This window comes from Diabrotica undecimpunctata, chromosome 3, assembly GCF_040954645.1.
Source record: "Diabrotica undecimpunctata isolate CICGRU chromosome 3, icDiaUnde3, whole genome shotgun sequence".
NCBI classification, from domain to species: Eukaryota; Metazoa; Arthropoda; class Insecta; order Coleoptera; family Chrysomelidae; genus Diabrotica; species Diabrotica undecimpunctata.
Genome location: NC_092805.1, coordinates 145,754,264 through 145,767,424, shown reverse-complemented (window position 1 = coordinate 145,767,424; position 13,161 = coordinate 145,754,264). Strand labels below are relative to the sequence as shown.

General features: G+C 35.0%; 1 protein-coding gene across 1 annotated transcript in view; it reads right to left on the bottom strand.

Annotated features, from left to right (window-relative positions):
- Positions 1-13,161, bottom strand: part of LOC140436080 (uncharacterized) — a 1,443,853-nt gene that overhangs the window by 312,477 nt on the left and 1,118,215 nt on the right. The gene's annotated exons all lie outside the window — the stretch shown is intronic.

Here is a 13,161-nt window from a genome sequence, read left to right as displayed (position 1 = left end):
CTCAAAATTTCCTTCGTTCTGAGACACGCAGAACAAACATCTATTAAGGAAGTGCCGAATGATAATATGTTGTAGTGTTTATTAACATATGTTCGGTATTATGATAACGTTACGGAATGATGTTAGTAACGTTGACAGTACATTCTGTAAAGCTTTGTAAAATTCAGACCACTTGGTAAATACAATTTAGTTCATAGTTCTCTATTATAATGACTCTCTGCACCGTTCAAACGTCCCATAAATGTTGGGGTATATAATTTTATTGGATCAAATCTATTTTTTGTTGTATCTCCCCCTTTTCTCTCTTTTGGTATTTCACTCCGGAAAACAAAACTTTTTATAACAAGCTCTATTCTTTTAGAACTTGAATGAGTTATTCCAAGAAATGCTCTCTTGCGTACTCTTAAAAGTCCACCCTCTACTGAAGGAACAAAATATTTAATTGAAAATCCATGTAGGTTTGTACTGATCTCTTGGGCTTTTGACCTTCACAAAATTTTAGCAGTTTCTTATTTTATTTTGTCAGTGGTTGAATACAATACATATTATTATGGAACAAAATGCCTTTTTAAATCCTTCTTTCTACCACTACAGGACGTAGGAAACCCTGGTAAATCTTTAGGTTTGCGCGTAAAAATATTGACAATAAGTCTCTAACCTATTTAGTTAATAGTAAACACCTTTTACCTCTTATGTTTGATTACATTTCGTTTCCATTTTTCTGTTTATAGAACTCGTTTTCTCCCTTTTCCTTTTTCACAAGGTCTAATATGCACATGAAGATCCATAATGTCAATTATTTGCAATAAACTTGGTGCTTTTAGCACTCAAACAACAAACAGTGCACATGTAACGTGTTATGTGACTCATACAATGTAAGCGATTGGCCAATTGCAATTACACAGTTCTGCAACTGGCATAGGCTCAAAAATACAAAGTTTTGCATCTGACTCGAGATGCCTATTTCTAAGCCAATATCTGGCTTTGCAGCTGAATTTCTACATCAGCAGATAGCTGTAACATGTGACAAATAACTGTCAGTTAAAACTCAATTTTTAGAATTTTTGTAAGTACTTTTGCATCTATTGGACTCATATCGGTTCTATTTCGTTCTCTAAAAGTATCGCTTTATTTTGTTCTCAATTATCTTTTTACTTTTTACAACTATCAACATTTTAAATTTAATTCTTCTACAGTGTAAATTTTCCTTCGATGTCGCTTACGTTTATTCTCGTCTAGAAAATAAGCGGTTGCTTTAGTATTTGTTTCTGCTGTTAGTTCTTACACATCTCTATATAAATTAAAAAGGTTTTTCTTGTAGTCTTTCTATTTTTATGCACTTATCTATTAACGAGTTTTCTTTTGCATTTAGAATTTTCTGTCTAATTTTATTTTGGATTTCTTTGTATATTTGATGTTATAAAGAAAAGTATGATTTTATTAAAAAATTATGTAAAAATTTATGAAGTAGTTTTACGTGGTCTATTTAAATACATCAATGAAATATAAAACGAAGCTTTGACCTATTTAAAAATACCTTTCTGAACCTATTACGGAATAAAGATTTATATTAGATACAATAAAACCCTCATTATCATTTTTATTTCCAACCGGACATTCCCGCATTGTTGGTTTTATTGCAGCTCTCTCCCTTTGAATCTGATTTATTTGATGCTGTACTTGGACCCACGACAGGTCTTTACAGGCAGCTAGAAATCAATACTTCAACTTCAGAACGAACTCCAGCACGGCTATACAACTACGAGTATATACAATTTCGAGGAGGTCATTATGTCGATTATAAAACGAAGAGACAAACCCATATAATTTATTTTTCGATAAAGTGTTTGATTTGAGAAAAATGGTTATAGAAAAGTACGTAGCTCTGAAAAAAAAACAAATAATTAGCAAACATGTAGAGTTATATCTTTTGATTCATTATCTAGCAAAAACGAAAACACTTTTTATATAACTACTGCTATAAAAAATTTTAGTTAAAAGCGATAGAAGACACAGAAGATAAGTGGAAATTTCATCCAATCGGCAAGTTTTAACCCCTTGTAATATTATAAAAAATATTTTTTTGGAGGACCAATCCAATGACAATTTTTTTAATTATTATAATGTAAACAACAAGTGACTAATATGTAACAAAAAAAAATCAGGCGAATGTTACCGATTATTTAAAAAAAAATTAATTATTTTCTAATGTATTTTATTGAGAAAATATATAGGTAAATATCTATATATTTCATACTCATTAGTGTATGCATGCACAGATAGGTAATGTAATTACATTTTTTAATAAAAGAAATAATAGCTACACTATTATATTATTGACACAAAAACCCTTTATACATACACACGTATTACATTATAAGGTATATACTATTATTACATTATATAGGTAGTAAGGTCTATTTTTATGTGATTTTAAAGTTGAGCGGTTTGTATTTCATCCAAAATTTCTATTATTAACTATTATAATTGTTTCTTTAAGCAGTTTTTTTACGATTGATAGGTTGTTTATTAAACACAACACTAAAATTAACAACCAAAGTGATAACAAATAAATTAAATGAAATTATAACACTAGCAGAAGAACAACAAGGTTTTAGGTCGGGAAAATCATGCACCGACGCTATATTTATGAGGCAAGTGCAGGACAAATCATTAGAATAAAACAAACCGGTATATCTATGTTTCGTGGACCTTACAAAGGCATTTGACCGGGTCAAATTAAATGACGTTATCCATGTATTGTATGTATGCAAGAAATATACCTTTAGGAATAATCAAAACGATCGAAAATATCTACCAAAACAACATAATAAAAGTGAACGAAGAAGAAGAACTAACCGACGCTATTAAAGCTGGAAATGGGGTAAGACAGGGATATCATTGAGTCCTCATTATGGATGAAATAATAAAAAAAGTAAAAATCAAAAAAGGATATGAAATGGGAGAAAAACAACTTAAAATACTATATTATAAATAATATATATAAATAATATATATGTATATATATTGTTATGATGTATTGTTTGTTTGAATGATGAGCAATGAGTATTTTTTAATAATATAGGGTTTTTATCGCGGTTCTCAAAGAATTAGTTTGTAAGTACTTTTTTAAATTATCTTTATTATATCTATTATGAAACACACATATATATATCTAACCTAGCCAATGTAAATTTAAAATAAACTATCTTTAAATTGAAATTCTTATGAAACTAATTAAATTCTATAGACAATGTAAAATTTAAACAAAATATCTTCAAAATTGAAATTGTTATGACACTAACTAAATTATATTAACAAAATTTTGTACCTTTCTGTCACTGAATGCCTAAATGAACTGTTTTCCACTATATAGATTATAATCACCACTCAAATGTCTTCTTCTCAGCTTCGGTTATCCCTGTTTTTTGTGAAATTACTTTTTCCAATTATCAGCTTACACCAATTTAAGATATTTTTCTTCACAGCATTTATAAACCACCAAGCAAACCAGCAACAGCATTTATTTTTATTCTTCTTTTCAATATATCAATATCCAATCACCAAATATCATTTAATTTTAATATTCAATTAATACTTCTTCCATTATCATCATTTATACATAACATAATTTTTAATCTTCAATATTATTTTCTTTATACTGTTTCTTAATATTGATTTAACTCGCTATATTGAACAATTGTAACTGATTGACTGCCTCTAACTAATTTTCATACTAAAAAAACTCATAACTAACTGAATCGACTTTCTTACTAAACTTTCTGACTGCTTGACTTAAACTTTCTGACTGACTGACTGAATCCAAATCACCGGGTATTTATATCTTTTTGGATGTTCCAGAACCATCTGGTGAGAAATCATGTTCCATTTGTTCTATTAAATACATGTCTGAATTTTCTGGAACAAACCATTTCGCAAACAAAGCCATCTCCGGTGATCTAGAGAATTCCTTACTTATCTATCGAGAATTTTGTTGGCATTTAGGCTTTTCAGATCAGAGTGTACATTTAAATCAGTAACTTATATAAATTAAACATTTTAATTTAATAAATTACACATTTTAAACAACATATTATCATTATAACCCCACTTTATATTCGTAATTATTCTTAAACGTCACTTGGAGAGTATGTATAGTTGGTTGCCTAGTCACATGGCTCACTTAAATATATCTACAACATCATAATTACTAAAATACAACTTTTTACAATTATTATATGCTAATTTCTTAAAAATGCCCTCACATAAATAATTTTTATAAAATTCTCTAGTATATAACTTATTAAAATAACCAACTACTTTTAATATCTAATATATAACTTGTAAATTATTTTTAATCACTATTTTTCTTTCTCCTATATCATATCAATATATATATATATATATATATATATATATATATATATATATATATATATATATATATATATATATATAATAAATATGCAGACGACGCAATACTACTATCTCAAAGTGTAATTTAATATAACCGCCAGAAAATTTAACATGTTAATTTATCCAAAAAAGACAAAATGCATGGTTACAACAGCAAATTTACTAAGATGTAAATTGGAGCTGGAAGGTCAGAGATAATAGAACAAGTGATGGAGTTGACAATGGGAGAACAATATGGAGAAATAAAAATATCGGCAAAGAAACGAAAGGCAGAATTCAGAAAACAGTCATCAGACCAATAATGACATACGAGGCAGAAACAGACCTGATACAGAGAGGACAAAAGGATGTTAGAACAGGCAGAGGTGAAAACACTTAGAAAAATTGATGGTAGCACACTATGGGACAGAGCTAAAAGTACAAATATACGACTTAGGTGCAAAGTGGAGAACATCAAGAACTCGGTAAGACGTAGAAGAGTAGAATACAACGATCATATAAGCCGAATGACAACAAATAGAGTAGTAAAGACGGCAAGAGACGGTTCCCCAATAGGAAGACTATCAGTAGGAAGACCACAAAAACGATGAAACGTCAACTTACTGAAAGCATATTGAAAAACAGACAGAGTCATGTCTATATAAAAAGAAAAAGGTGAAGAACAAGAAAACCTATTATAATTAAATATTCACATTATAACTATTCGCATACAGATGTCAGTAAAGTAAGCGTTTGCAATTTGGGGATTCTCTTGTTACATGATGTCCCTATTACATCGTTGCGAGTTTCGCACTGAAAGATATAACTTGTTATTGTTTTAAAATAATTTTTCTCTCAGCGATGCTGCGTTTTATAAGTTGTTTAAAATTTTGCTGATTCCAAATTGCATTATAATAATGTAATAATAATATAATATAATATAATACAAAGAGATGGGTGGCTCTCAATCTGCTTAACGTCAAGAATGCCTTTAACACGGCATCATGGGAAAAAATCATGTCCATGCTGAGATAATTGGGCGTTAGTGTGTATCTGATCAATGTAAATGATAGATACTTTACTGACAGGTCCATAAGAGAAAAAGATACCAGCATCAGTTTGTTGCAGGGTGTAACTTAAGGGTTCAGAACTAGGTGCCATCCTGTGGAATGTCCTTTACAACGGCGTGTTGAGGCTACAGATGCCAAGGGGATGAACTCTTGTAGCTTATGGCGATGATCTCGCACTGGTTGCGAAGGCGAGTCAGAAAACGAACATAGCTAATGTGGCTATCACAACCTTTTTTATCTCCCAATCGACACAGATGTGTGTCAGCGCTTTCTAGGAGACTTCACTTTAGTCTTGCGACAGAGACATTCGAAAGATGCAGTAAGGGTGGAGGTTGGTACATTAACAATACTTTGTGATTCCTGTAGGTCGTTGAAGACGTCTCTTTCGATAGCGGTTGGTGCTATCATTTTATTGGGTAAAGTACATTACACCATTTATCTTATCAAGTACGTTTATCTGGTATATAGATTTTATATTTGTTTATTTAGAACTTTATCTCAATTGTGCCACGATCGCGATTGAATTCATTTTGTTGTGCTGTACTTTATTTTACATTGTGTCGCCCGTTGAGAATATTTTACGTTGATTAAAGAGTTTTTACTGTAGCGGTAATTATTATTGTTTGTATTAATAATTTTATTGAATTAATATTAATTGACGACTTATTTTATTGTAATAATATCACTATTGTTGCGTACAATTTGCGTGCTCATTTTACTAAATTGTATTAATTTTACTATTAATTAAATGTGTAGTGTATTACTGATTTTCCTTTTGAATTGCATTTTGTTTGTCTTTATTAACAAGGCTGATTCATTTTACCACCAATTAATTATATCATTATATGTAATAAATTTATTTTTGGCTACAAATAAATATTGATTTTAACATATTTGTCACGTCGCAATCAATTTGTAGCTTTTTATATTTTTATTATATTTTAACGTATGTATATTTGCCTTTGGCTAATTTATTTGATTTCAAATAGAGTTTATATAGTCTACTTGTCTATTATTTTTCTATAGGAATAAACATTTCCAATGCGAAAGGGAGAAACCAGCGAGTACTAGATTGAACATAATATCTTCTCTTCCCTTTCTGATGACCTCAATTGTTATATAGAGGTCATCGTATGTGCAGAACGCAACAATCCTTAGGGAGCTGTTATATAACGTATCCAAAGGTTTAAACGTTGCGGCACTCCAAGTTTTGTGAGCTAGGTACTTTAACAAATTAAGGCCATTACGGCATGAAAGAACTAACTGCTGGATATGACTTTTCCAATTTAACTGTTGATCAAATATCACTCCTAGAAATTTTATTTCGTTTGTAAAGAAAAGATTTTGGTTTTCAAGCATTAGGTTCGGTTTATTCTCAATATGTCTTTTTGAAAATATTATATATTTTGTTTTCTTAAAGCATAACCTTAAACCGGTACTTAGGGACCAATTTACTTGTTTAAATGTTCCTGTAATATTGAAGCCATCCGATTAATGTTCTTGCCTTTGATGTAAATCTTCTTCTTAAAGTGCCTATCCGTTCCGGACGTTGGCGATCATCACGGCTATCTTCACTTTGCTTATTGCAGCGCGGAACAGTTCAGTGATAGTCGTGTTATACCACTTTCGCAAATTTTGAAGCCAGGAAATGCGTCTTGATGTAAATAATTAGGTCATTAGTATATAGTCTTGCCTAAACAGGTTTTGCAATAATTTTTATTATATCGTTTATTGCTAATAAAAATAGAGTAGGACTGATAAAGAGCGAAAGAGCGGGGGAAAGATCAATGCTCGGGGCGAGACTTTTAGACAAAAAAACAAACAAATGGATTAGAAGCAAAACCAAAGTAAAAAACGCAGGAGAACAGGCTGTCAATTAAAATGGAGCTTCGCAGGACTTCTTCTTCTTCTTCTTGTGCCACTCCGATCGGAGATTGGAAATCATCAAGGCTATCCTGACCTTGTTTACAACTGACCTAAAGAGTTCATTAGTGATACAGCCAAACCACTCTCTCAAATTACGCAACCATGACATTCTTCTATGGCCTGGATTCCGTTTTCCTTCTATTTTTCCTTGCATTATATCGCAGGACACAATGCCCGATTGAATGATAAAAGATGGAACCACGAAATATAGCAATGGAGACTATGGTTAGGAAAAAGAAGCAGAGAAAGACCACAAATGAGATGGGATGATGACGTTAAGAAGATCGAAGGACACAACTGGCAGCAAGTGGCGCAAAATAGAAAACACTGGATTGATTTGTGTGAGGCCTATGTCCAAATTTGGATTGCTTAAGGCTGAAGAAGAAGAAGAAGGATTGATAATCGATCCTTGTGGGATTCCATTTTATTGTTGTCTAAGATAGGATATAGAATCATTCGCTCGAACTTAAAATGTTCTTTGAGTTAAAAAATTGTTTACGTAGGCCAAAATATTTCCTTGAGACCCTATATTTTTTTAGAATATTTATTCCAGGTTTAGCCATACGGCTCACACTCCCTCTAAGGGGAAAATTCAATCATCCCAGATACCTACTGTATCAAAAGATTTAGCCCTGGTGGGACCCTTTCCATGTTATCGAGCCCTAGGTGACTTGGTATGGTGGAGTATCTCCCAAAAATTTTCGTACACATCTGGACGTTGAGAGTAGTACAGCTTTTTGCATGGTCTTGTATAGATGTTCATTCAGACCCAGGTTCTTTGGAATGACTCCAGTGGTAGAGAGAATAACAGGTATTGTCCGGGTACTTTCCATTCTCCACTGTCTTCATATTTGAATTTCCAGATCCCTGTACTTGGCGATTTTTTCGTTCTGTTTAACACGAAGATTGTTGTTGTTGGGTATCACCACATCAATTAATGTTATTTGTCTCTTTAGTTTATTAACTAGTATGAGATCTGGTCTATTATGTGCCACTGTTTGGTCTGTATACACAGTGCGGTCCCAGTATAGCTTGTAGTTGTCATTCTCAAGTATACTCTAAGAGACGTATTGATAATATGGAAGATGGTTTGTTTGAAGAAGTCCCAGTTTGATAGCTATCTCTTGATGAGTGATCTTTCCTACGAGTCGTGCCGTTTCTTATATTCAGTTGCAGCAAATGCCTGATAGCCCCCGGTAAGATGTTGGATGGTTTCCTGAGCTTGACATCCATATCGGCATTTGTCATTTTGGACCTAAAGGTCTTTGACGATATATTTCAGGTAATTTTTGGTTGTTATAACCTGATCCTGAATGGCCAGTAGTAAACCTTCTGTTTCGGGGAACATTTTTCCTGATGTAAGCCAATAGTTCGACGCTATATTGTCGACATGGTCTTAATTAACCTCATTGGGATGTTGCCATTGCAGAGGTTTACCCATCCAGGTGTGCATTTTTTTGATCTTAGTAAGATGGTTTATGCGCATTTCTGGTTCCCTCAGTTTAATCAGTGTTCAGTATCATCTGCTGCACAAATCGCGCGATGTAGAGTAGATGTCTCAGCCTGCACCTGAAAACAAGTTCTTAAATTAGTAATTTGTTTGCTCACTTATATCCATCCATAAGTCCTCGTCCTCCTAAATACCGCGGTAATGTCGTTATTTCTACTGCACTTCGAGTATGGTGTTTTCGTGCCTTTGTGAGGTGTGTTCGTAGTTTTCCCTAAATATTTTCTATATCCGTTTTTGTCCACTTAACAATACCAAATGAGTAGCTAAGCGCGGAACATGCGTAGGTGTTTAGTGCATTAAACAAATTTTTACTGGTAAGGTGTGAACGAAGCAGCTCTTTCGTATAAACTCAGTAGTTATCTCAGTTTTCATTTGCTTATGGTCAATCTTCCGCGCTTGCTTTATTCCGAGGTATTTATACATATCATTTTCACCCATGGCCTCGATGTTCTGGCCGTTTTGCATATCGAATCCGCCGGGCTGAACCTTTCCTTTGGTTATATTTAAGACACGGCACTTGTCAAGACCGAAGTGCATACTAATATCATGAGAGAATTCATTATTTATTATTATTATTATTATTATTTAAAATTAATTATTATTTATTATATATATTAGAATATTCAATATATGATGTTTCCATACTGTATCGAATGCTTTAATTATGTCAAATTAAATTGCCATACATTTTTAACCATTTTTAAATGCTTCGTGAATAGCGTTTTCTAGATCTATAATGTTGTCGTTTGTAGATCTCCCTGGTCTAAAGCCAACGTGTTCGATGGGATGTTGATCATTATGTTCTAGGTTCCACATTAATCGTTTGCTGACTATTTTTTCCATAAGTTTACATGCAGAACATGTAAATGATATAAGACGCTATGATTGTGGTTTTAATTTATCTTTATTTGGTTTAATAATAGGAATAACAATGGTGGTTTAAAAGATTTTTGGAAATGATTTTTGTGACCAAATTATATTAAAAATTTGGAGTAGAAACTCTTTTGTTTGTATGGGAAGTTTCTTAATAAATTGTATTGGTATTTCATCTGGACCTGGTGAAGTATCTTTTATGCTATTAAGTGCTTCTTGACGCGGTGACACAAGGAGTATTAACTCATTATCATATTCAAAGAGCTTAAGAAAGAATGGAAAGAAAGGTATATTAATGAAAATATAAATACAGAAAACAAAATGAACCTAGCTGCTAGTCCACAATGTACTTGTGGTCAGATAGGTAACCTACAATATAAAATTTTGGACTGTTCTCTTATATCCAATAAGATTAATAATTTTTTAAATTCGCTGTATTCTTTGACCGATGTCCACCATCCCATTAATTTAAATTATTTATTAACATCTGTATCTGTAGAGTAGGGAGGGCGAGTTAAGTTTCACAGCACTTAGGCCACAATTGACCCATTGTGCATCCTCCCAGGGAGCTGTCACCCTTAGCTCATTGTCCATCCTGCCAATTCTAGGAAGGTGGACAAGTCACCAGGAGACATCTCTCTTATGTGGGCAGGTGTTGGCCAGGACTCGCCGAACGCGTACTCTCGTATTAACGATAACTCTGGGCATTCACATAGGACATGCTCTACAGTTTCGTCTTCTCGTTCACACTTCCTACATAGAGGTGTGTCTGCTAGCCCCAGTGTATGGAGGTGTTTGCTTAGTTGACAATGACCAGTTAAAAAACCAACTGCCAAACGTAGGTTTTTCCTGGTCATTCCCAAGTACTTCTTAGATGTTGACTCTTCAAGGTTACTTAGTGTTACCCTGGCAAGTTTACATCCTTTCCCTTCTTCCCATCTTTTTACGGTTTGAGTATGGGAGTGACATTTGACAATTTCCGCGATTGTTGTAGTTGACCAACCAAAAAAATCCCCAGGTCCTAAGAGTCTTAGGCCTGCCGCCTTCCTAGCTAATTGGTCAGCAATGCGGTTGCCTTTATTCCTATTGTGTCCTTTAACCCACCTCAGGATGATGGTATTACCATCCGAAGCTTGGGTTAGTGACTTGTGACACTCCATTACTAAACCTGATGTGACACGTGGTCTATTCAAGGTTAGTAGCGCTTGTCTGCTATCTGTGCAGATGATTATAGTTTTACCTGCTATACCTTTTTGGGTTATCTCTTTTGCGGCTATGGAGATACCAGTCAGTTCTGTCTGAACTACGCTGGCATTTTTGCCCATACCCCACTTTATTCTTAGGTTCAGTGATCTGGAGTATATCCCGCATCCTGAGCCTTCTTTCATTTTGGAGCCATCGGTGTATATGCAATAGGCATTTGCCACGTTTGTCTCCATGTACTGTCCTGTTTCAATTTTGTAGGGTTTGTTGAAGACAAACTTTGGTTCAATTGAGTCGCAGCCTGCCTGTAGAAGTGGTAACGCATCCAACTCTTCTCGCCAGAAACGAGTTCTCAATTGTCCCATTCCTACATCAAGGTTTGCACCAGCTGAGTGCAGTCGCATCATTGTCACTAGCGCCACCTCTTTGACATATATATCTAGAGGCGTGATGCCAATGATCAACTCCATTGCAGCAGTTGGTGTTGTTTTCATGGCACCTGTTATATTTATGCAAGCCATCCGCTGAATATGGTTTAGTTTGTTAATCGCTGTTGCCTGTAGCACTTTTGGTACCCAAGCAATAGCTCCGTAAGTTAGCATTGGCCTAATGACAGCGGTGTAGACCCAGGCGATCACCCTGGGCGTGAGGCCCCAGGTGCGTCCGACCGTTCGTCGACACTGCTCATAGGCAATATATGCTCTTTTAGCTCTACCATCTAAGTGTGAGTTCCATGTTAACTTCTTGTCAAGGGTAATACCAAGGTACTTCACCTCGTCAGAAAAATTTAGACTGTAGTTTAGAATCCTTGGGGGTATTAAGCCCGTGATTCTTCTTTTCCTGGTAAAGAGGACCATCTCAGTTTTCTTTGGATTTATAGATAGTGAGTGTTCCTTGCACCATGTTTCTATTAGTCGGAGAGCAACTTGTGATCTCTCACATAGTGTGCTCTCAAACTTACCGCTTTGCAGGACAGCAATATCGTCTGCATAGGCTATTGTGTAGAAACCGTTGCTGCTGAGTTGGTCAACCAGGGTATCTAGAACTATGTTCCAGAGTAGTGGTGATAGCACCCCTCCCTGTGGACAGCCCCTCGTAACCATGCCTCTAACAGAAACGTCTTCTACATTTATGCTTATTGCTCTATTAGAGAGCATACTGAATATCCATTCGCTTATGGCCAGGGGAACATTCCTGACGTTGAGCTGTTGGGTGATAGTTGGGAATGTGGTTTTATCAAACGCTCCCTCAATGTCTATGAATATACCTAGGGTGGATTCTTTATTATCCAGCGATCTTTCAATTCTTCCCACTACATGATGCAGTGCAGAATCGGTAGATCTTCCCGAAGTATATGCATGTTGATTTGGGTGAAGTGGGTTATGGACCAGAACTTCATCCCTTATGTACCTCTCGCATAGCCTTTCCATCGTTTTCAACAGAAAGGATGTTAGGCTAATTGGTCGGAAAGCCTTTGGTAGGGTGTAGTCCATCCTACCTGGTTTTGGTATGAAGACCACACGTACCTCTCTCCACTTCCTAGGAATATATCTCAGAACCAAAGAGGCTCTGAATATTTCCACGAGGTGCGGCAGAAGGATATCCAGTCCCCACCGTAGTAGGGCTGGATATATGCCGTCAGGCCCTGGTGATTTGAAAGGGGTGAAGCACAATATGGCCCATTTTACCTTTTCCTCATTAATCATTGTTCTGGCGAGATGCCAGTCGTTTGTTGACGGTATGATTGCTTCTTCCATCCGGTTTGGTGCTGTTGAGACACTAGAACCGGGAAAGTGTGTTTTCATCAGGACCTCAGCACTTTCGCGAAGGTTGGAAGTTTTATTCCCATCTTCCTTCGTTAGTATGCCGACATGCCGATGTGGGTCCTTTGAGAGCGCTTTTTGTAACCTGGAAGCCTGCGGGAAATCTTCGATTTCCTCACAGAAGGTTCTCCAAGCAGCTCTTTGTCTTTGTCTGCAGACTTTTTTAAACTCTCTGAGATTTGATTGGTAAGAATCCCAATCCTCTTTGAGTTTGGTGCGTTTTGCTCTATTAAAAGCTGTTCTTGCTGTCTTCCTAAGGTGTTCCAATTCAGTGCACCACCAAGAGTTGGTTTTGCGACTTTCCTGGACCATCCTTATTGGACAGGATTTTTTATAAGCATAGCTTATTTTGTTTTGGATA